This window comes from Sapajus apella, unplaced genomic scaffold (genome assembly GCF_009761245.1).
Source record: "Sapajus apella isolate SASKATOON/1434 unplaced genomic scaffold, GSC_monkey_1.0 scaffold58, whole genome shotgun sequence".
Taxonomy (NCBI): domain Eukaryota; kingdom Metazoa; phylum Chordata; class Mammalia; order Primates; family Cebidae; genus Sapajus; species Sapajus apella.
The window spans coordinates 11,037,450-11,063,881 of record NW_022436998.1 but is presented as its reverse complement, the minus strand read 5'-3'; the positions used below and the strand labels follow the sequence as shown (position 1 = coordinate 11,063,881).

The following is a 26,432-nucleotide window of genomic DNA, read 5'->3' as shown; positions in this document are numbered from 1 at the left end:
TACTGAATTTCATACTTTATTTTTAAAAGAAGGTAAAATATATTTAATATTCATTAAGGGCAAGTGGATTATCAAAAAGGTCACCAAATTTTTATTTTTATTTATTTTTTATTCCAATAGTTTTGGGAGAACAAATGGTTTTTGGTTATATGTACAAGTTCTTTAGTGGTAATTTTTGAAATTTTGGTGCACCTGTTACCCAAGCAGTGTACAATGTACTCAATGTGTAGTTTTTTATCCATTCCCCCTGAGTCTCCCAAGTCCCCATTGACTCATTCTTATGACTTTGTAACCTCACAGCTTAGCTTTCAAAGTGGCCTATCAAACCGTTTATCTTGGGGAATGTTCCACGTGCTAATGAAAAGAATGTATATTCTGCAGTTTTTTGGTAGAATGTTCTGTAAATATCTGTTAAGTCCATTTTTTTCTAGTGTATAGTTTAACTCCATTGTTTCTTTGTTGCCATTCTGTATTGATAACCTATCTAGTTCTGTGGGTGGTATATTAAAGACCCCCACTATTATTGTGTTAGCATCTATCTCACTTCTTACATCTATTAGTAATTGTTTTATGAATTTGGGAGCTCCAATGTTAAGGTACATATATATTTAGGATTGTGATATTTTCCTGTTAGACAAGTCCTTTTATCATTATATAATGTTAACTGTTGTTGCTTTAAAGTCTGTATTACCTGATATAAGAATAGTTACTCCTGCTTGCTTTTGGTTTCCATTTGTATGAAATACCTTTTTCTACCTTTTACATTAAGTTATGTGAGTCCTTATTTGTTAGGTGAGTCTCTTGAAGGTAGCAGATACTTGGTTGGTGGATTTTTACCTGCTCTGCCAATCTGTATCTTTAAATTGGAGCAGTAGGCCATTTGCATTCAATATTAGTGGTGAGATTAGACATACTGTTCTATTCATTGTATTAGTTTATTGCCTAATACCTTCGGTTTTCCATTGTGCTGTGGTTTTGTAGGCCCTGTGAGATTTAGGTTTTAAGAAGGTTCTATTTTGGTGTATTTTAAGGTTTTTGTTTCAAGACTTAGAATTTCTTTAGCATGTCTTACAGTGAGATTTGGCAGTTGCAAATTCTCACAGCCTTTGTTTGTCTGCAAAAGATTTTATCTCTCCTTCATTTATGAACTGAGTTTTGCTGGACACAAAATTCTTGGCTGACAATTATTTTGTTTGAGGATGCTAAATATAGGATGCCAAATCCCTTCTGGCTTGTAAGGCTTTTGCTGAGTAAGCTGATGTTAATCTGATAGGTATTCCCGTTTAGGTTACCTGATGCTTTTGTCTCACAGCTCTCAAGATTCTTTCTTTAATCTTGACTTTAGATAACTTGATGACTTTCTACGTAGGTCATAATTTTTTTGCCATGCATTTCCTAGGAGTCTTTTTTTTTTCTTTTTTGAGATGGAGTCTTGCTGGAGATCTAGACATCCAAATATAAGAAGCTCAATGGACTCCTGGGAGGCAGAAGCAGGGAGAGCACTAGTAGCTGTGGATCTCTCAATTAACTGTGCTGAGGTTTTATCAGGGTGAAGAGTGGGAGCTACCTCAGCTCCCCTGCCAGGTCAGCAGGAAAGCTATTCATCTAACAGCCTTACTCCTGTCCTAGTATTTCAGCTATTCAGATCAGACAGCCACCTCCGTTCGTCTATAGGAATGTTGATGTTCCAAGTAGGGAGGAACTGTGACTCTGCCTTTCATGCAGGCGTAAATCTGGGGGGTGCTCCTCTTATTGGGCTGCACTCATCCTGGATTGTTCCAGAAAGGCTGTCCATAGATGCCTCCATGCTACGTTCCTGCGGGGGAAGCCCCAGCTGTATCTGCAATGAGTGCCAGCAGGGACAAGGACCCCTTCTTCAAGGCCCTTCATGATTATAGGGGCTGCCTGCCTTTTGGGATATAGGTGTAAACTTTCCCTACTGAGCCCAGCACTGAAATTGTTTCTCTACTTGAGAAACTACAAACCACTGGAAAGGTCTGCTACTCAAAGCCTTCTGTTCAGATTTTTTTGTCCCACTGGGTGATCCTTTGATGTGGTGCTTTCCCCCTTCCCTAGGGATGCGGCTTCCTGAGAGTCAGGCTGCAGCGATTGTTACAGCTTTTCTTGGTCTAGCCACCCAGTGGAACTACCACGCTCTGAGCTGGTGCTGGGGAATGTCTGCAAAGAATGGAGTGATATGATTAGTCTTCAGGTCTCCCCGCCATGGACACCAGCATCTGCTCTCGTGGAGGTGCCAGTGGAGTGATGTAGACGCTGGTTGTAGATAGGTTAGTGTGGTTTTCTCAAATGCTGGTTATGCTATCAGTAAAGTTGTCACATGGTCAGACTCAGGACCTCTGGTTAGCCAGGATGTTGCAGGCAGTGGTATTAGGGTGTTGTTATCTCCTTCCTGGGAACAGCGTAATTCCGTCATGAGTTGCTGTAATGGCCTGAGCTGGTTGGCCTCCAGCCAGGAGGTAGTGCTTTCAAGAGAGCATCACCTGCATATCAGGGTGGGATTTGAGCTTGCCCTAAGTTGGCCAGGGAAAGTAATCTGGTTTCTCAGGCAATGAGTGGGGCCATAAAGCTCACAAGAGTTTGGCTACCAGAGTGGGTAGGAAATACCATCAGGTGGGGACAGGATTAGGTAGGTCTGAGCTTGGATTTGCCTTGTGTGGGGCTTGCCACAGCCACAGCCACTGTGGGGGATGGGAGAAAGGCCAATAGGGTTATGTTCCAGAGAGCAATATGGCTGCCTCACTGTGCAGTATAGTTCACCAGGGAAGTGGGGGACTGCCAGTTATGAGAGGCCTCACCCAGCTCTGGTGCAATCGGTGAGGCCAGTCTCACTTCTGCAAAGCCCAGCTACCACCCCTAGGTTTAGATCCCAGGCAGCCTGCATCCAGAACCCAGACCTGCCCCAGGCCCTAAGCCTCCCCACTGAGAGCAAGCACAGCTTTCAGACGATGCCCCTTCCTGTCTGTGTGCAACGCCAGCAGCTCCTGCACCGCATCTGCAGCACTGCCTGGATTCTGCTCGAGGAGTTCATGCCCACTCAAAATTATTCCAAAATTCACTTAAAAGGTTATTTCACCCTAGGAAATAACCTAGGGTTATTTCCCCTCCCTAATTCTGCTGGCTCCTTCCCTGAGGACCCCTGTGAGATACAGTTAAGAATGGCATCTTTGGGCTCCATATCAGGGGTGCCTACAAGCCTCTTCCTGCTGCAGCTTCTACTCTAAATTCAGTCCAGCTCCAGGTAAAGTTAAACCCTTTTCTTGTGACTGGATTTTCAGATTCTTTAGTGGGGATATGTATTTGGGGTGAGTTTTACCCCCTCTCACACTTTAGGGACTCACAGATTTTCCCCTGTCTCGTGGAGTCTGCATTGGCATGCTGCTTTTTTCCAAGGATATGGGAATTTTTTTGTTTTCCTTATATGTTCCTGTGTTCATTCTTGGAACAAAAGTTCACAGTGTGAGTCTCCACACACTGTTCTGTCTGTCCAAGTGAAAGATGCATGTTAGCCCTGCCTCCCATCCACCATCTTCCTTCTGCATCTGAAGGAATGAAGTTTATGATATGTGAGTTATTTGTCAATAAAACTTTAATGAAAACAGAAATGTCAAAATTATTTCATATGTGTTGATATGGCTCCAATGACTGGAGGAACAGCAGGGTCATTAGCCTCATGATGATTTTGATAAAACAACAGGGACACATGTAAAACTGTTTTAAGGAGCAAAGAGTTAAACAGGCCAGAAAGACAGAAGATCCCTCATACAGAGACAGAGGGAAGAGGACTCCAAGCCAACAGAGGAAACCTCTAGTGTAACAGAAAACAGCCAGTTATATGAGGGGGCTGAAGGAGACAGTGTCTGATTTGCATAGGCCTCGGGGGATTGCTTTGACCACACATCTCATTAACACAGCTTATGAAGAAACTGGCCCTCACACCCTAGCCTTTTAATCTGCAAATGCAGGGCACCATGATGTTCTACACAGGTGGGGATAGGTGGGGGCAGCCATGTGCCAGGCACAAGTGGGGGCAAAGAAGAAAATGGTGGGCATCACCATGTTTGGGTGAACCAAGTTTCTAGTGGCTAGCATTGGCATATAAACTTTGCCCACCCAGCTCTAAGATCCTGGGCTTTCCTGTTAGACAAAAAATGTTTCTGGAGCTTCTTTAAAAGAAAGAAAGACTTCCTGAGAACCTCCTATCCTCTCTATCTGCCTAAAATAATTTCTTAATAACTCCTAAAACAGTATAATTCACAATAAAAATTTATTTAAGTTATTAAGATGTAGTCTAATCACAGGGGTGAAAACATATCAGTTACAATATATTCAATAAAATTACAATAATGTCTTTTATTATCATTCATTTGGAAATCTGTAAGAAGTAGACTATCAAAAAGCAGCAAAGATTAGCAGATGTAGGAAAGTCTCAAAGGACGTAAGAATGCTGTGAAATACAGTAGCCCTCCCTTATCCAAGATTTCTCTTCCCATGGTTTCAGTTATCTGCAGCCAACCACAGTCCAAAATTATCAAATAGGAAAATCCAGAAATAAACGATTCATAGGTTTTAAGTTGCATGCAATTCTGAGGAATATGATGAAATCTCATGATGTTCCACTTGGCCTGAGATATGAATCACCCCTTTGTTCAGTGTATCCATGCTGTCTATGCTATTCTAAGGTCTGACCGCGTCATGGATGGCACGGTCACCCCCACAAACCACACATAACTTCTGGAGGGTCTTCCGGAAATAGAAAACCTGAAGTAGCTGGAAGATCATGAAAAGAGGAAGAAATTATCAACCCCTGCAAAGCCTACTTAACTGGGACATTCTCTATTGTTTCTCATTCTGGCCTTAATTGACAAGGCCACTCGACTTTGTAACTGACCTTGGCCAAACTCAAGACTCCACACCCTAAGGCCTGCTCCCAGCTTGGCCAAACTCATGATTCCACACCCTCTGACTCCCTCCCAGCTTGCAAACCTATGACCCATTCCCAGCTTGCAAAAAACTGCCCCAAACTGTAACTTCTGTAACTTTCCACTGCCTCCCCCACAACCTATAAAACCAACTCCTATCCCACCCTCTTCACGGACTCCCTTTTTGGCCTCAGCCCACTCACACCCAGGTGAATAAACAGCCTTGTAGCTCATACAAAGCCTGTTGGGGGGATCTCTTCATTCAGAACGCTCATTTTCATACTACTAGCTATTTATGAATAATCATGAACTTGAAATGGTTAACACCATCTGCTGCCAGCCCATTATATGTCACATCATCTGCTCATGACATCCAATCATTGACATTATCACTCCATGATCCAGGATTTTCCAAAGCATATGATATTCATTCTAACCATAGTTAGAATCATCAATAGCCTAAAGCTACATTACCATGCCAATATTTATGTTACTTCATGTCATCAATAGACATATTACTATCTCACATCATCACAAGAAGGGTGTGTATAATACAACAAGATATTCTGAGAGAGAAACCATATTCATCTCATACTGAGCATACTTTATAAACTAAACTATATCACAGGGATGTATGTATAGGAAAAACCGTAATATATAAAGGGTTTAGTACTTTCTGCAAGTTTAGGCTTCTACTGGAGGGATCTTAGAATATAATTCCTGCAGTTAAGGGGAATAACTGTATTTAAGTTTCACACTTGATTTTACTTACCTAAATTTCTAAATTCTCCACTTGTTTCTGAATCCTAGTACCCAGCTCAAGGCTTCCTGGGTTACAGACTGCACTGGGCCATTATTACCCTCTACCCATCCAATTATGCTGTTTCAGAATAATTACAGACTTGAAATGGTTGACTCCATCTGCTGTCAGGTCTACCCAGAAATATACCTGCAGTCTTAAAAAATATTTATGGCAAACAAAGGTCTACAGACAATTTGATAGTTATATTTTCTATGTATACACATTAACTTTAATAGGCTCATTAAAAAACGCCTAGCTAATAGGTTACTCTCAGTTTTACAGTTTTGTGCGTATGTTTTATTACGAAATTTTATAGTTCAATTTAATAAAATGTAAACATTATAAATGTTTAGATGACTATCTGCTTAATTTTAGTTACTCACAAACTTGATGGAGATTTTGTATGTCAAATAGCAATATTAACGTGTATGTGTCTATATTTGCGTATGTGTAGAATTTATGCTTTTTCAGCTTCAAAGTAGATAAAGTTATTGCTGAGCAAACAAAAAGAAAAATGATGCTTGGAAAGATATCATCATATTCTATAAGCCTACAGTAGAAAACAAAAACAAAAAAACACCAAAGCACCAAACCTTCCATTAACCTTCCATTGACCTTCCACTGACTGATCTACCTACCTTCCTTCCTTCCTTCTACAGTTGTGGCTGTTTGTCTAAAGAAACATTTTATTTTCTGTTGGTGGTAAGGTGGCAGTGAAATCTAAGCTTTAAAATAACATATTTTTTTTTCAACCTTTATTTTAGAATTAGGTAGTACAAAGACACATTTATTACATGGGTGTATTGTGTGCTGCTGAGGTTTGAGGTATGGATCCCATCACCTAGATACTGAACATGGCACCCAAGAAGTAGTTTTTCAACCTATGCTCCTTTTTTCTCTCCCATCTAGTAGTTTCCAGTATCTATTTTTACCATCTTTATATCCATGTGTACTCAAGGGTTAGCACCCATTTTTAAGTGAGAACATGTAGTATCTGGTTTTCTGTCCCTACATTTGTTTGCTTAGGATTATGGTCTCCAGCTCCGTCCACGTTGCTGCAAAAGGCATTATTTCATTGTTTCTGTAGCTGTTTACTATTCCACGGTATATATGTACTTTTCTTTTTTTATCCAGTCCACCACTGATGAAAACCAATGTCGGTTCTATGTTTTGCTATTGTGAATAGCACATCAATGAACATACAAGTGTGTATGCTTTTTTGGTAGAATGATTTAATTTTATTAGGGCATATACCTGGTAATGGAATTCCTGGGTCGAATGGTAGCTTGGTTTGAAGTTATTTGAGAAATCTCCAAACTGCTTTTCCCAGAGGCTAAACTGATTTTCATTGCCATCAACTGTGTATAAGCATTCCCTTTTCTCTGTAGCCTCATCTGTGTCTGTTATTTTATTCACTTTTTAATAGATAGGCATTTTTTGACTGATATGAGATGGTATCTCATTGGGGTTTTGATTTACATTTCTCTGATGATTAGTAATGACAAGCATTTTTTCATATGTTTGTTGGCCACTTGGATGTCTTCTTTTGAGAAGTTCTGCTGGTGTTCTTTGCCCAGTTACTAATGGAGTTATTTGTTTTTTGCTTATTAAGTTCCTTATATAGATTCTGGATCTTTTCAAATATTTTCTTCCATTCTGTAGGTTTGTATACTCTGTTAGTAGTTTCTTTTGCTATGCATAAGCTCTTTAGCTTAATTAGGTCCACTTGTCCTTTTTTTTTTTGCAATTGCTTTTGGGGACTTAGCCATAAATGCTTTGCCAAGGCTGATATTAAGATGGGTATTTCCTTGGTTTTCTTCTAGGATTTTAATAGTTGGAGGTCTTACATTTAAACCTTACGTCTAATTCAACTTTAGTTTTTGCATATTGTGAAATGCAGGAGTCCAGATTTATTCTTCTGCACATGGCTAGCCAGTTATTCCAGTACCATTTATTGAAGGAGTCCTTTCCTTGTTGCTTATTTTCATTGGCTCTTTTGAAGATAAGTAGCTGGGGGCGTATGCCTTTACTTCTGACTTCTCTATTGTTTTCCATTGGTCCTTGTGTATCTTTTTGTACCAGTACCTTGCTGTCTTGGTTACTGTAGTCTTATAGTATAGTCTGAAGTTTGGCAGTGTGATGCCTACAGATTTGTTATTTTTGCTTAGGATTGCTTTGGCTATTCAGGCTCTTTTTTGGTTTTATATGAATTTTAGATATTTTTTTTCTCATTATGTGAAAAATGGAATTGGTAGTTTGATAAAAATAGCACTGAATATATAAATTGCTTTGAGGCAGTATGGACATTTTAATAATATTGGTTCTTCCAATTTATAAGCATGGAATGTTTTTCTGTTTATTTGTATGGTTTATGATTTCTTTCAGCAGTTTTATAGTTCTCTATTTAGAAATCTTTCACCTCCTTGGTTAGCTATATTCCCATGTATTTCAAAAAATAATATATACAAAGTTAGAATAATAAGGGGCAAGTTTTATATTGAAGGGAGTATTTTTCCCATAAACACACAGACATAGTCACATTTAGTAAGATTTTTAAATCACCATTAGGATGTTACCAATGCAATGTTTTATTGCTCCTACTTTCTAATTTAAAATGTATTTTGTGACAAATTCAAAACTGAGATTATATGTAGTCAAAAGATGCTCTCCATGGCAAGTGGCAGAGTTAATTAAGAATAAAGAAATATATGGCTAATTAATATCATGACAACACAACTTACAAAAGTACTGCAAATTAATATTCCTGAGTGAAAGCACAATAAAAGTGAAATGCATTAAGAAGTGCTTGGGCAAAAATATTTCCATATAACAGAAATCTTGAGAAGTCAAGTTTGCTATTAAAGCTATAAATTTTATCCAACTATCAGCTGACTTTGTCCTTTCCAATTAAAGATTCCCCCCCTCCACATTTAAGCTATGTTCAACCCGTATGTCCATAAGCAAAATATATTCAAACTTTCATTTTTATCTTCAAATATGCTAACCTTTTCTCCATTTTCTGTAGTCGCTCTTCTCTGACTTAAATGCTCTCAGAAGACCTTCACCTGGCTGCCTTTTCTTCATCTTTTATATCTCATATCCACTACCTCTTTCTCAGAGGGTCATCTCTTATTACTCTATTCAGAGATAGCATGCCTTTTTTTCTGATGAATATTCTGAATCACAGCGTCTACCCATTATGAGCTCAAACACTTGATCTATTTTCTTCTTAGCTCTTAGCCTTACCCATCTCTTCCATCTCCAAAAGAATGCAAGTATAACAAGAATAAGAATCTTACCTGCTGTGTTCATTCAACCTTGTCTGGTAGATAAATAAAATGTACCCTCAACAGTTACTGCCGGGTGAATTGAATGAACCATTCCGTAGTCCACAGAAGTCTGAGGAGGTTAATGTTTACCTTCCCCTTGCAGATGCTTATTCTCTCTATATGAAAGTAGACCTACAAATATATTTCAGTAACCTCTTTTACTCTCTGGGATCAAGTACAACACTCTGGTCTCTGTGATAATGATTATCACTTACACAGGCTTATACAGCCATGCAGGTTATTTTGGCAAAAGTCAAACACGTAATGAGAGACTATTTTAGAGACTATATAAAAACATGAGTTATTTCCCCTAAACACTGTCACATTTTGTAAACTATAGACAAATGGTTCTAAAGATGAAGGATAACCCAAACTCAGAGTCAGCCATTTTCAAGATACTCTCTTTACTAGCAGAGGAGAGATATTTTATTCAATGTTTAATAGAACTCAAAGGCACTCAAAAGGAATGTTCTCATTTATTTACATTATTTTATTTCACATACCACCAAGCCTTCCATATTTTTGTATATCCAATATTTCATGTGATCTTCAAACAACATTTTGAAGTGGATAAAACTGCTCTTTTGCTCCTTCTTGCAATGTATAGATATATACTCAAGTCAGGAATAGAAGCTACTGATGTGATGAGAATCTTAGTGAATTCAAGACGTAGATAATAAAGTTAGGCCTTTTGGTAAAGAAGAGCAGTGGAAACTGGAAATTTAGGAACTGAAGACTTTTTATTATTAGCTGCATATTTTCATTTTCACTTCTTGTTTCCTTCTGTTCCTTCTCATGATTTATCTTCAAATCTCAGATATTTTTCTACCTCTAAGCAATATCGTTTCATATTCAATTTCTCAATGAATTTTGATTAATTCAAAATTAGTCAAAGTGTCTATGTTTAGGTAAATGCTTGTTTCTACATTAAATATTTGCATTTTTTAAATAATTATGATATCTTATTAAATTATCAGAGAATTTATTTTGTGTTGTATTCTTTCCTATTGCTATGATATGACACATACTTACTTAAAAACTTTTCTTGAAAGTTCTATGACTCGTTTGTACAGGTCTATTATAAAGTCCTCTTGGTTTTGTCTCTTCGAAATTGTGTTGAAATATTAATTTTATTTAGTGTACTCCTTTTAACATGGACTCACTGAACTCAAAGAGCAAGAAAGTCTATTTAAATGCATTGGAGTGAATGAGAATGAAATAATAATGAGCCCTTACTGCTTTCCAATTAAGGTAGAACATTTAAATTAGTTATAACCTCTCCTATCAAAGGCCTACTCAATTAAGATTCACATCAAACAAATGTCTGATTGTTATATATTTACCTTTGTTCTTAAATGACTCATAGTCCAGCTAATCTCCATCTCAGAGTCCACTGCCAGGAAATTTCAAATTATAAAAAACCTGGAGTTATTCTAACTAGCAAAAGACCACTTTTATTTTCACCAAAGACTAGAAGAGTAAGAAACTAACAAAAAAGTAGGCTGTAAGGGGCCAGAGATTACACATGACTTACCCAAACTATCCAGCTAATGGCAAAGCCAATCCTATAAACTAATTTCCTTTGTTCAGGACTAGAGTTTACAAAGAGATGCTCTCTCTGAAGCAGTGCTGCAAAGAAAATATTACAGTTAAAACTTCTTGTCTTTTAGCCAAAAGGAATAGATGTGAAAACTGTCTATATTTTTAACATTTTTATACTAGTTGTTACATGAACTCAAGTGGAACTCTGAGTGACGTAAGAGAGAGGAATGGAACTTATCCTGCTCATTGCTGCTGCATGAGGGTAGTATTAGAGAAAGAGGCAAAAGAAGTGGAAGAGAGTTTCAAGTGAGGTAGAGGCTTGCTAGGGGAATCAGTCAGAGGGAAGAAGCAGTAAACTCCTCTAGTGTCTGAAAAAGCAAACAATAAATGAAGGCACACGTGGAAGCCTCCTAGCATGTTGGTGTCTGGGAAGATGGGAAAAAAAACCCTTCAGTACTAAATAAGAACTTTATTTTCTCCCACTGCTTCAAAAGTTAGTCAAACTTTTTCAGTCTTTTCACTGAGGATGTATCACTACTGCAGAAATACTACAGATTCTTCTGGTAGCAAGCGAACACACCAGAAACAGTTAAGCACTGTTTGCATTTACGATTTGCTCACCTTCAAGATGCCTTTAAGGATTTTAAAGGCAGGACAGAAATAAATGAATGAAATGCACATTCTAAGAATCCATCAAAACAGTTTGTAAAGATGCCTTAAAGCCACCTCCACTGGGGCAATGATTAACATTTTGAAAAACTTTTTTTATTCAGAGAGAAACATCCACCTAACAATGTATGAGCTTCTATATTCTTTTCAAGAAGGATAATATCTACGATTCACTAACTTTAATGAAAACTTTATTCCTAACATCCAAATATTTTCTGGCTCAACCTGTATTTTTTTTTATTGCTGCATTGCCACAAACTCAGGGACGTAAAACGACACCAAGTAATTATAGTTTCTGTCTGTCACGAACCTGGCATGGCAGGACTAGGTACTCTGAGTAAGATGTCACAAAGCTGAAACCAATACCGAATTCTTTCCTGGAGGCTATGGAAAGAACTCTGTTTCTAATCTCATTCAAACTTTAGGCATAATCTAGTTTCCTGTGATTGGGATTTTTTTTTAGGGCTTATGGTTTGGGCATTTCTCTCAGTTCTTACAGTCCATTTGCATGTTCTTTCCATGTGAACCCTTTCATCTTCAAGTCAGTCAGCAAAACACATTTAGTCCTTCTCACTTTTTGAATTTTGAATAGTCTCTGACTTTTTTTGCTACCTGCCAGGGCAAATTATTTTAAGGGGCTTGGTGATTAGGTCATCACCACCTAGAGGTCCTCCCTTTCTTAAAGTCAATTATACCATACAAAATAAACTAACATGAAAGTAAAATTCATTAACATTATTGTCTTGGAGATTATGCAGGGTATGGACACTGGAGGAGAGGGATACTAAACTGTGAGGGTCATTTTACACAGCTTTACACACAGTCCATAAGGCACAGAATTTGTGCTCACACCTATACTGAAGATACATTTTTGGAAAAACCAATAATTCGTAACCAGATAGTACAATTGACATGACAAATGCAAATGACGGTACTAACAAGTTCTTTTTAAATATCTAAAATGAAATATATACGTAAGTATCAGAAAATATTTTAGCCATTGATTTTTAGCTTTTTACAAAGACAATGTGTCTGCCATATAATAACCCATACCTGAAGCATACCTGAAGATCTCTTATATTTATAGGGCTCATCGTCCTGGGAGATATAGGCCAGAAAAATATTCCCACTGCTGCTGCAGTGATGAAAGGAAACCAAATTTATCAATTCCCATATAACCCTGGGAGGGCTTTAAATTTATCAATTCCCATATAACCCTGGGAGAGCTTTCTTTAGTTGTGTTAAGGGACAGCAAATCATGCCAACTAAGGTCTTTCTGTCATTTCCTGACATAATCCCGTCTTCAGCTGACTACTATATTCAATACCTCCTGGAGACCTAGCCTTAGCATAAGTCCATATATTATCTTTTATTAAAAAGTCAAAGTATTTATCTATGGTAGATATTAAGTCTAAATTTTATTCTACATATATACATGACTATATTGGCCTCTTTTTATGAACTACATAGTAATAATTAAATATGCCATAGTTATATTTCCCATACAACAAAAGCATTGATGTTGATCAAATTAGCAATCCATGAAATTTGCTTGCTACATTTTTAGACAATGTTCATTCAATCATTCATTCTAATATTTTGTGAGATAAAAGCATCAGTCTCACTAGTCTACTATATCTCAACTTTATATAACTGACTGAAAAACACTGTTCATTTATAGATTAGTGCCACCCTGGGACAAGGGCAATAGAAACAGAAAATGTCAACTGATGCATCCATTCAACAATGTGTATTGAATGTCATTTGTATGCTTGCTAGACTCAGAGGTAATGACGGTGAACAGGAGTCGCGTTCTCAATTCACTTTTCATCTTCTTAAAGAAATGGACAAGCAGGGACTTCTGCCAAGATGGCCAAATAGGAAGAGATCCAGTCCGCAGTTCCCAGTGACAGCAAGCCAGAAGGTGAGTGATCTCCCCATTTCCAACTGAGGTACCGGGCTCATCTCACTGGGACTGATTAGACAGTGTGTTTAGCCAAAGGAAGGTAAACCGAAGCAGGGTGGGGTGTCGCCTCACACAGGAAGTTCAAGGGGCCGGATAACTCCCTCTTCTAGCCAAGGGAAGCCATTAGGAACTTTTCCAGACACTCCGGCACTCTGGCTTAAATACTGCGCTTTTCCCATGGTCTTCACAACCGGCAGACCAGGAGATTCCCTTCAGTGTCTACACCTCCAGCACCCTGGGTTTCCAGCATAAAACTGGGCAGCCATTTTAGCCTCAGCCATTTTTTTTTTTCCTCATACACCAGTGGCACCTGAAATGCCAGTGAAACAGAACTGGTATTCCCCTAAAAAAAAAGAAATGGATAAATTCCTAGACACTTACACCCTCCCAAGACTAAACCAGGAAGAAGTTGAAACCCTGAATAGTCCAATAACAAGGTCTGAAATTGAGGCAGTAATTAATACCCTACCAACCAAAAAAAAGTCCAGGACCAGACAGGTTCACAGCCGAGTTCTACCAGATATAAAAAGGGAAACTGGTACCATTCCTTCTCAAACTATTCCAAACAATACAAAAAGAGTAAATTCTCCCTAACTCATTTCATGAGACCCACATCATCTTTATACTAAAATCAGGCAGAGACACAACTAAAAAAGAAAATTTCAGGCCAATATCCATGATGAATGTTGATGCAAATATCCTCAATAAAATACTAGCAAACCAAATCTATCAGCACATCGAAAAGCTTATCCATCGTGATCAAGTTGGCTTCATCCCTGGGACGCAAGTCTGGTTCAACATACAAAAATCTGTAAACATAAGCCATCACAGAAACAGAACTAAAGACAAAAACCACACGTTTATCTCAATAGATGCAGAGAAGGCCTTTGACAAAATTCAACAGCGCTTTATGCTAAAAACTCTCAGTAAACTAGGTATCAATGGAATGTATCTCAAAATAGTAAGCTATTTATGACAAACCCACAGCCAGTATCATACTGAATGGGCAAAAACTGGAAGCATTCTCTTTGAAAACTGACACAAGGCAAGGATACCCTCTCTCACCACTCCTATTCAACATAGTATTGGAAGATCTAGTCAAAGCAATCAGGCAAGAAAAAGAAATGAAGTGTATTCAATTAGGAAAAGAGGAAGTCAAACCATCTCTATTTGCAGATGACATGATTGTATATTTAGAAGACCCCATTGTCTCAGCCCCAAATCTCCTTAAGCTGATAAGAAACTTCAGCAAAGTCGTAGGATAAAAAATCAATGTGCAAAAATCACAAGCATTCCTATACACCAATAACATATAAACAGAGAGACAAATCATGAGTGAACTCCCATTCACAAGTGCTCCAAAGAGAATAAAATGCCTAGGAATACAACTAACAAAGGTCCTCTTCAAGGAGAACTGCAAACCACTGCTCAAGGAAATAAGAGAGGACACAAACAGATGGAAAAACATTCCAAGCTCATGGTTAGGAAGAATCAATATTGTGAAAATGGCCATACTGCTCAAAGTAATTTATAGACGCAATGCTATTCCCATTAAGCTACCATTGACTTCCTTCACAGAATCGAGGGGAAAAAACAATTAAACTTCATATGGAACCAAAAAAGAGCCTACATAGCCAAGACAATCCTAAGCAAGAAGAATAAAGCTGGAGACATCATACTGCCAGACTTCAAATTATACAATGAGGCTAAAGTAATCAAAACTGTTACCAAAACAGAGCTATAGACCAATGGAACAGACCAGAGGCCTCAGAAATAACACCACACATCTCCAGCCATCTGATCTTTGACAAACCTGACAAAAACAAACAATGGGGAATAAATGGTGTTGGAAAAACGGGCTAGTCATATGCAGAAAGCTGAAATTGGAACCCTTCCTTATACCTTATATAAAAATTAACTCCAGATGGATTAAACACTTAAATATAAGATCTAACACCATAAAATCCTAGAAGAAAACCTAGGCAATACCATTCAGGACATAGACATAGGCAAGGACTTCATGACTAAAACACCAATAGCAATGGTCACAAAAGCCAAAATAGACAAGTGAGATTTAATTAAACTTAAGAGCTTCTACACAGCAAAACAAACTATCATTAGAGTGAACTGGCACCCAAGAGAATGAAAAAAAATTTTTGCAATCTACCTATGTGACAAAGCACCAATAACCAGAATCTACAAAAATCTTAGACAGACAGACACTTCTTAAAAGAAGGCATTTATGCAGCCAACAAAGCTATGAAAAAAAGCTCATCATCACTGGTCATTAGAGAAATGCAAATCAAAACCTCATTGAGATACCATCTCACACCAGTTAGAATGGTGATCATTAAAAAATCTGAAGACAACAGATGTTGGAGAGGAGGTGGAGAAACATGAATGCTTTTACACTGTTGGTGAAAGTGTAAATTAATTCAATCATTGTGGAAGACAGTGTGGCAATTCCTCAAGGATCTAGAAATAGAAATACCATTTGACCCAGTAATACCATTACTGGGTATATACCCAAAGGATTATAAATCACTCTATTATAAAGACACATGCACAGGTATGTTTACTGCAGCACTGTTTACAACAGCAAAGACTTGGAACCAACCCAAGTGCCCATCAATGATAGACTGGATAAAGAAAATATGGCACATATACACCATGGAATACTATGCAGCCTTTAAAAAGGATGAGTTTGTGTTCTTTGCAGGGACATGGATGAACCTGGAAGCTGTCATTCTCAGCAAACTGACACAAAAACAGAAAACCAAACACCGCATGTTCTCACTCATAAGAGGGTATTGAACACTGAGAATACATGGACACAAGGAGAGGAGCCTCACACTCCGAGTTCTCTCAGGTGGTGGAGGGACTAGGGGTGGGATAGCAGGGGTGGGGCATTGGTGAGGGATAACATTAGGAGAAATGCCTAACGTAGAGATGATGGGAGCATGAATGCAGCAAACCACCATGGCACGTGTATACCTATGTAACAAACCTGCACAATCTGCACATGTATCCCAGAACTTAAATTATAATTAAAAAAAAAAAAAGAAATGGACAAGCAAACCATCACTTACAATTAAAATATATTACTAAGGAGCAATTAAAGGCTGCACTGGGAACATATATAATGGGCACCTAATGTTATCTTAGGGGCATTGGGAGAGTACTGAGCTAAGAGTGAAGATATAACACTGTAAAGAGCCCTGATGTGTTAACATTTCTTTAAATAAAGACATCAAAGTCAGGCATATGAAACTTGTGGAGAATTCAAAACTGAAATTACTTTTGTTAAAAATTATTATACAGCAAAATAACTGTATAATTAGCTGAAATAAATTCTGAGTTTCCAAAAAAAATAATTACATTTATATTTTAGAAAAAATAAAATGTAAGAATAACTTGTTAAGATTCAGTTGATGAGTAAGGTAAAGAAAGAGAGAAGACTGGATTGATAAAAAGAAAGAAATAATATCTACAATCTATTCAATATATACCCCATATGTACCTCAACACTTTACAGGTAAGATAAATTGTTTTCTTCAAGTTTACACAGTTCATTAAGGTAAGAAGAGGAACTTAATTCCAAATATTATCAGTGAGGGGACTGAATAAGTAGTACGGTTCAGGAGGTAATTCCTTATGTTGAAATAGAGAAAATTATAGCTTTAGTTATAAAAATAGATCATGTATTTGATCAAATATATTTTTAGAGAAAAATACATGGTGTTTATGGGATATTTTGTGTAATATATATAGTTAGTTAATATGAAATAATATTAGGGCATTTATTAGAAAGCATATGTTTCAGTATAGGAGGAAAGGAGAAAAACAGACCTATTTGAAAGAGAAGACTCTGAACCACAACCAGAAAATCAAGTGAGCTGAGATTATGGCTGAGAGTTCAATTATATGAAGCGGTTGCTCCAGCTAAAACTAAATCCACTTAGAGATGCCCCGGAAGTGAGAACCTCTCTTCATAGTTATGATATCATAAGTATAAAATCTACAAAAATTAAGTAAAAAGTATTTATCACTAGCTCCTACTCAGGAAAATGCCTGGGAGGAGTTTAACAGCTGTTTGTGTAGTAACACAAAATAAATCAATAGAGGAAAGATACAGTTTGCCTATCAAAAACACCACACCTGTGCTACTGAGAATTTCTTGAGTAATTCAAAGATGTTTTATCTTCTAAAGTCAGTGTCACTAAGTTTTAGTACATATCCCACTGAATGAAATTGCTGCATGGAAGGATCCTTGCCTTAGGAAATAGTAACACTGATTTTCATAATGTCTTTTTGTGAAATGGCTTATGTTGTTACCAATATGGCAGCTTACAGTCTTAATTGATTTCTGCCCTTTACTGAGAAAAAAGATGAAGTTGACTGAGACAAAAGACAAAGTTGACTGGGAGAAAATTAAACAGTAGTGAAGAGAGCATTGGGGAGGCCTGTAACAGGCTAAATAAAGAAGCCTAAGGTGGTGTATTATGGGCCTGTAAACATGTAATTGCTATCTTCGAATCCATAATAGGATGTTCTAAACAAACGTGGGAGAAAGTTGTGTAAAGAATAAAACTTCAGATAAATGTTGAGTTTGATTTTGAATACTTTAGTTTTTCAATAAGACTGACTTCTTTAACCTATTCAGTCCTCTTTCTCACTGAAGTAATTAATCAAAAATAGAATAGTGCTTTGTCAGGATACTGCAGGAAATTTCTCCCGTGGATATACAGTTGCATCAATTGATGTTAAAGTGCCTCCTAACTACAGATAACGTTATTCTAAGTGTATTTTTTCATAACAAAAGAACAAATTAGACAAGTTATAAATAAATAATTTGATATAGAATAACGTCAGTAAAAAGTTAAATTATTAGTTATATAAATAAGGCTTGTAATAAAATCTACTTTACTTATGATTATATATTGCCAAAGAGCTTGGATTCATTATTTAAAATTAAAAAAAAATTTTTCCTCCAGTTAAATATCTCTCATTAGGTAATTATTAGGCAGAGTAATGAAAGAGTGTATAATATCTTTATACCACAGAAGAACCTGGGAAAAATAAAAGACAGATGTGCTAAATTAATCAAGTTAATCAAATTACCAAAGCAACCTGAAAACGAAAAGATGTTTATCTATAAGAATAACTGCATTTAACTCATTTTTATAAAGGGTTTTTCTAATTAAATAAACAACAACAATGGCTTACATCTCATGGAAAGACTTGAGCATTCCATTAGTAAGATATTTGATTTTCATTAAATTTGTCTCCTGGTGAACATCATTCAAATATATTATGGAACAGGATAAAAGATAAGTGATGGGCTGAAATTGCAGAATTCATTTGAGGTCATTTTTTGGTTTGAGTTAACAATGACTTGAAACAAAAGTTAAATTATAACATTTGTTTAAGTTGAAATTTAAGTATTTCTCTATGACTGGTCTAAAACAACCATTCATATCATTTTATTTTTTGCTTAATAACATATCTATATAAACTACTTTCTTGTTTTTAACTAAAAATTAATATACAGTTTAAAATTATTTATCTACATGTACCTCTATCATATATACACATATAGCATACACCTATCTACATACATGCACAGAGTTTTATTTTTATTATTTTCTGGATGTTCTGAAATTTTAATATAAATTCCCATTTTGTTACTCAAGATTTTATTTTTAGTAAATGTACCCTTAAGCTTTACGGTCTTTATTTTTCTGTAGTTTTAAAAATTAATTTTGGTTTAATTGCTTTTTGTTTATGAAATGTGTTGACATGTTCTTTCAACCAAATATGGGCTAAAATTTTCAAATACAGAAATAAAATAAAGGCAAAAATGATCAAATTTTAAGAACATTTAATCAGCAATCTAAGAAATTGTGTACTAGCAGTTTTTGTTGTTCACTCCATTAAATTTCAACCCATTAAATCAGCCTTACTAATTACATTATGTCTGGGCATATTTATATACCATATATCTTCATTATGAGTCATAGAATACAACTTTATATAAAGTGCCATTCTATATACTATTTAATGATTTCAAGGCTTGTATTCAAAATTGTCTTATACCAAAATCAGAGCCACACTTTATTTCACATTTGTTTCTAAAAGTTTTTCACTATGTGGTATACTTTCCATTTATTCATCTTCTTGTTATCTGATTAGTCTCTTAGATACTTCCTTACTTTACAGTCTAAGTCAGTTGTCTATAGGTGATTTGGCAATGTCTGGAGGTGTTTTTAGCTGCCTTAAGTAGGGGAAACTGTACTTGCACCTAGTGGGTAAGAGCCCAAAACAAAGAATTACCTGGGCCAATACCTACAGTGTTAAGACTGAGGAACTTGCCCTAGGGTATGCCTAGTACTTCTGAATCAATGTGTCTCTGGCGTCTGAGGTAGCTTCCCAGGATATTACCTGATGTCACTACGTCACTAACTCCTTGCTGGTATGGACACCAACATTCCTCAGCATTGCTTCACTTCTAGTATCTCTATTTTTGCTCTCAACACTGAAGCACCTTTTCTCAGGATAGCCTGGGTACTAATATTGTGAAAATGTTGAGTCCAGAATTTGGTCAGTAACTTATGAAAAGCCCATGCATAAGTGTATAGGGGTCCTATCTCCATAGCTCTTCCAATCTCTTGTCCTGCCCTGCATAGCGTAGCACTTCACTTGTACCAGATTCTGATCTCTGCCCCCAACCTCAATGGATTGACAACCTGCTTGAATTTCAGCTTCTGGCACATAATCCAGATTTATCTGACGCTCTGAACTCAGGATTAACATTTAAAAATCAATCAGATTTTTTTTTATTACCACACAAAATGATGTTTATTTTTCCTTTTATTGTCAAGTTTCCAAATCAGTTTGATATTTCTGGGTGCCATACATTTCACATTATTCAGAAAATACCAGGTAATTTTCTGTTAACTCTCTAATCTTCACTTTTATGAAGTTTTGAACTGAAAAAGAATCTGGCTTATTCAAGAACCATTTTTAGTACATGGGATGATTTATTCACCCCTCAGGGTAATTTGAGACCCATTAAGACAGGAATATGATCCAAATGAATTCTCTCTGTTAATAACTCCAATATGCTCTTTGGTTTATTTCCAGCTATAACAGAATAAGAAGTTAGCTAATGCGAGTCACTTCTCATTCATAAAAGTGTCATCTCTCTTTTAAACATTCTTACAGAATTTTGAGCATTTGGATTAAGGAGGATCCACTGCAAATTCCTACATTGCAATACTCATTATGAACAAATTAAAGCCCATTATTCCAAAAATGTGTGGGCATTTAACAAATTGTGTTGATGGAACTAAGAGTCAGAGTGCTTGGTTTCGACTTCTGTATCTAACACCACCTGTCAGACTTTGGGTACCCTTCTTCAATATTAACCCCTTGCTGGTATGGTCACTAACATTACTTAGTGCCTTAGTTTTCTCTTCTATAAAATAGGGATAATATTAGCATCTACACAAAAAGACAGTTGAAAATTAAATGAGTTAATTTAAGTCAGTGTGTTCATTTCTCTCTTCACACAATACTTAATCAATGAAAATTACGTGCTGTTTTTTAATTGCTCTTATTTATTGGAGGTATTTTTCAGTTTTTTTCATTTGATTTATACTGACATTTAATAATTACACATACTTATGGAGTATAATGTGACATTTTGGTACATGCACATATGCCATAATGATCAAATTAGGGTAATTAGCATATCTTTTATGTCAAACAATTATTAGTTCTTTTTTTCTAGCTGTTTTGAAACATATATTATAGTTAACTGTAGACACCCTACTATGAAATGGAACACCAGCACTATTTTCTTCTAACTGTAACTTTGTATCTGATCCCCAATCCCCTTTTACTGCAGACTTCTAAATGTGGGATTTTATTATCAAATTCAGGAATCCACATCTTCTTGGCTCTTTTGAGAAACCTCCTAATGGTATGGATCTCAATTTCTGCTTCAATGTTTAATCCCAAATTAAATTTGCCTTCATTAGTATAAAGAGTACTTAGCAAATCAAACAGTTTGTACAATAACCACTGCTATGATCATTGATGGCTGACTAGACACCTCTCAGACTTTCCTCCTAGTGTTTCATTTACACCTAAGACAAGACATAAGATATGCATTTTGTCATGACTCCCTATTACACATACAGTGAGAAGCCTCCAGAAAGTGCAGACATAGGAGTCCAAGTAGAAACTCAAACCCTACTTGCCTTTTTCAAAAGTTCTTAGCTTTTAATTCTATTAGCACTGCCCACCAAACTCTACACCATTCTCTAAGAAACCTTCCCTTGTCTTTATCATTAGAGTTAATTAATACTTAGTCTGTTTAGGCTGCAATAACAAATTACCATAGAATAGAGTATTAGGTCGTTCACACACTGCAATAAAGAGCTACCTGAGACTGGACAATTTGTAAAGAAAAAAAGTTTGATTCACCATTTTACATGCTGTACAGAAGGCATGGCTGGGGAAGCTTCAGGAAACTTACAATTAAGTTGAAAGGGCAAAAGAAAGGCAAGCACGTATTCACATGGTGGTAAAAGAAATAGCAAATGGGAAAGTGGTGCATCACGAGGTCAAGAGATCGAGACCATCCTGGTCAACATGGTGAAACCCCGTCTCTACTAAAAATACAAAAAATTAGCTGGGCATGGTGGTGCGTGCCTGTAATCCCAGCTACTCAGGAGGCTGAGGCAGGAGAATTGCCTGAACCCAGGAGGCGGAGGTTGCGGTGAGCCGAGATCGCGCCATTGCACTCCAGCCTGGGTAACATGAGTGAAACTCCGTCTCAAAAAAAAAAAAAAACAGCAAGCAGATCTCAGCTAGGCGCAGTGGCTCACACGTGTAATCCCTGCACTTTGGGAGGCCAAGAAGGGCGGATCATGAGGTCAGAATATGGAGACCATCCTGGCCATGGTGAAAACCCATCTCTACTAACATATAAAAAATTAGTTGGGCGCGGTGGTGAGCACCTGTAGACCCAGCTACTCAGGAGGCTGAGGCAAGGGAATCGTTTGAATCTGGGAGATGGAGGTTGCGGTGAGCCAAGATTCTGCCACTGCACTCCAGCCTGGTGAAAGAGCAAGATGCCATCTCAAAACAAACAAACAAACAAACAAAAAACAAGCAGATCTGATGGGAACTAACTATCATAAGAACTGCAAGGGAGAAGCCTGCCCACAGGGTTCACTCACCTCCCACTCAGCTCCTCTTTGAGCACGTGGGGATTACAATTTGAAATGAGATTTAAGTGGGGATGTAAAACCAAACCATATCTTTCTGCCCCTGGCCCCTCCCAAATCTCATGTCTTTCTCACATTTCAAAATACAATCATGCCTTCCCAACAGTTCTGCAAAATCTTAACTCATTAAGCATTAACTCAAAAGTCCAAGTCCAAAGTCTCATCCAAGAAAAAGCAAGTCCCTTTGACCAATGAGCCTGTAAAATTTAAAAAAAGTTAGTTACTTTGTAGATACAATGGGGGTACAGGCATTGGCAAAACACTCCCATGCCACAAGGGAGAAATCAGCCAAACAAAGGGGCTATAGGCCCCATGAAAGTCCAAAATCCAGCAGGAAAGTCATTAAATCTTCAAGCTTCAAAATAATCTCCTCTGACTTCATGTCTCACAGACAGGCAACTTTGACACAAAGAGTGGGCTTCCAAGGCCTTGGGTAGGTCCACTCCTGTGGCTCTGCAGGGTAGAGTCCCTGTGGCTGCTTTCACAAGGTGATGGTGAGTGCCTGAAGCTTTTCCAGGCACATGGTACAGGGTGTTGGTGGATCTAACATTCTGGGTCTGGAGGACAATGCCCTAGTGGGGCTCCCTGTGGGAGCTCCAGTTCCTCATTTCCTCTATGTACTACTCCAGTAGAGGTTCTCTATGAAGGCTGTGCCCCTGCAGCAGACTTCTGCCTGAACATCCAGGTATTTCAATACTTCCTCTGAAATCTACTCAAATGATGGCAGGGAGTGAAAAAACCCTCTAAGGCCATTTTATGAGAACTTTAATCCCATTCATGAGCTCTCTACTCTCATGACCTAATCACCTCAGAAAGACCCCATCTCCAAATACCATAACATTGGGAATTAAATTTCAACATATAATTTTGTAGAAACAAAGTCATTCAGTGTATATCAGCACTCAGGTGAAATTAAAAGAACTCTGTTTTCTCTGGGGTCATATTTTACCTCTGTCAGGAACTTTGGCTACTTGTATCATTATTTTCTCCTACTCTTATTTATTCATCTTCTTGGGTCTGATAGGTCTCTTATTTATTTTCCTGTAATGGGCAAAAATCTCCTCATAATACACATTTATTAAATTAAATATACTAAGGTTATAAACATTTTATCAATACAAGAATTGTGCTATTTCCATTTAACGACAAAGCTGTATTTCTATTTCTGATTTTCATAGCCAAATATGGCACCTCACTTCTTGTAAATGATAGGATAGGTTGAGTGCCTAAGGAATAGGAGCGTATCTGGACAGGAGAGAGATCATGAGGAGGAGAAAACGGTCACTGACTCAATCTTTGCACCTTTTCAGAACAACCAGACCATTTCTTCATTGAGTGGAAAAATAAATGTACATTAGATTATGGGAGAAATACCAACATAACTATGGCAGCTGTATGACTCTTTTCTCAGTCAGTTTGGGATACTCTACCAGAATACTATAGACCTGGTGGCTTAAATAACAAACATGTATTTCTCACAGACGGGAGTCTAGAAATCCAAAGTTAAAGGTGCTAGCTGATTCAGATCTGGACCCTCTTCCAGCTTTGCATACAGCTGTGTTATCTCTGAGAGAAGAATCTCTGGTATCTTTTCACCTTTTTTTTTTTTGAGATGGAGTTTCACTCTTGTTACCCAGGCTGGAGTGCAATGACGCGATCTCGGCTCACCGCAACCTCCGCCTCCTAGGTTCAGGCAATTCTCCTGCCTCAGCCTCCTGAGTAGCCGGGAGTACAGGCACACGCCACCATGCCCAGCTAATTTTTTGTATTTTTAGTAGAGACGGGGTTTCACCATGTTGACCAGGATGGTCTTGATCTCTTGACCTCGTGATCTACCCACCTCGGCCTCCCAAAGTGCTGGGATTACAGGCGTGAGCCACCGCACCCGGCTCTTTTCACCTTTCTTATAAGGGCACTGATTCCATCATGGGGGCTTCAGCCTCTGGACTACATCTAAACCTAATTCCCTACCAAAGGCCGCAATTCCTAATACAATCACTTTGAGGATTAGGTCTTCAACAAATAAATTTGAAGAGAACACATTCAGTACATTGCAACTCTTTTCAATATATTTTGTTGTTTGCATTATAGTAGGTAACAATACAAAAAAGGCAAAACCCCATAACAATTTAAAAATAAGTAAGATATTGTGGTTGGTAATGATTAAAAAATTACATCTAATTAAAGCCACTAAATCTCCTAAAATGATACAAATTTCTATTAAAATATGATAGGCATCATTATGTCAGTCTTATAAAAGTTTATTTGTTGAAAATGAGTTTATACCTCGAGTTGTGTTTTTTCCTCTGGGCTATCATAGTACATCATATTACATTAAAAATAGTTAGATACTATGAAGAGAAAGATAAGTTAATATAGACATCTTGTTCATAGATAGAGCTTATTTCTTACTTCAGAATTTTACTAGGGCCTGGGTTTAGTGGCTGACACCTGTAATCCCAGCACTGGGAAGCTGAGGTAAGACTACTGGTTGAGCCCAGGAGCTTGAGACCAGCCCGGAAAACATGGTGTAGCCCTGCCTCTAAAAAAAAAAAAAATAATAATAAAAAAGTAGGCAGGCATGATGGCACATGCTGTAGTCCCAGCTACAAGGAAGGCTGAGGTGAGAGGATCACTTGAGCCCAGGAGCTTGAGGCTATGGTGAGCTATGATTGTGCCTCTGCACTGCAACCTGGGCGACAGAGCCAGACCCTCTCTCAAAAAAAAAAAAAAAAAAAAAAAAAAAAAAAACCTGGACTAGGTTTCTAATAAATCCAGTTTCCAACATGTTCATCACAACCACTTGTAGTTGCATTAGAAATGTTCGATTACATATTCACTGCTCTTTTACTTTTGTATCCCCATAAATTTACAGCTCAAGCAGCTGCTGTGCATGCTTGCTTTGACAAATTGGTATTCAGCCAGTTTCCTGATTCACTGAGATTATGATTCATATGTAGCCAAAGAGATAATTCATAATGTTTGCTTATTCTGAAATTAGCTCCTGTAATGAAAGTCCTAGAACCACTCAAGCTGAAAACATAAATATAAACCAAAATATTGCATACCATTTTTGGTGATTTATTTGCCCCATGAAATCCATGAATTCTCCAAGGCATTTCTAAGCAAAGCAAAGCCAACAAGCAAAAGTGTTTGGTCTATAATGAAAAGAAACTGACAGGCACTGCATTTGGCTAGATTTATGCAATCAATTGAGATAAACAGAAGAACTTTGTTATTTCTACTGATGATCAAAGACATACTCAGAAAAATGGCTGCAAACCAGAAAACCCAACCCAAGAAACAGCAGCTGATGCTGGGTGTAAGCTTTTTCCTACTACTACATAGGACTGTACTTCAAAAGATAAAGGCATAGTCACTAAAGGCAAAACACAAAACCAGTTAACATACCCTCGAGATGGAGTATTTTTGCATGCACCTTCTTCAAAAGATCTCAGCTGTCTTCACCCAATACTTATTTCAACAAATTATTATTATACATAGCTTTTTTTTTTTTTTGAGACAGAGTTTCACTCTTGTTGCCCAGGCTGGAGTGCAATGGCATGATCTTAGCTCACCGCAATCTCTGCCTCCCGATTCAAGCAATTCTCCTGCCTAAGCCTCCCTAGTGGCTGTGATTACAAGCATGCACCACCATGCCCAGCTAATTTTGTATTTTTAATAGAGATGGGGTTTCTCCATGTTGGTCAGGCTGGCCTTGAACTCCCAACCACAGGTGATCCACCTGCCCTGGCCTCCCAAACTGCTGGGATTACAGGTATGAGGCGCCATGCCTGGCCTTTAGAATTCTTATGCTGAAGCACGTTATAGTTCAATACTACAGTTGACATATTGGTAACATCTGTCATTTTATATTAATCAGGATAG

General features: G+C 37.4%; 1 long non-coding RNA gene across 1 annotated transcript; it reads right to left on the bottom strand.

Moving 5' to 3' along the window:
• Window positions 1-7,483: 7,483 nt before the first annotated feature.
• LOC116528461 lies at window positions 7,484-25,935 on the bottom strand. Its single transcript, XR_004259038.1, has 3 exons — window positions 25,925-25,935; window positions 21,124-21,130; window positions 7,484-7,850 (listed from the first exon to the last, which is right to left on the bottom strand). It is a non-coding gene; the product is annotated as an uncharacterized LOC116528461 (long non-coding RNA).
• Between the last annotated feature and the right edge of the window lie 497 nt (window positions 25,936-26,432).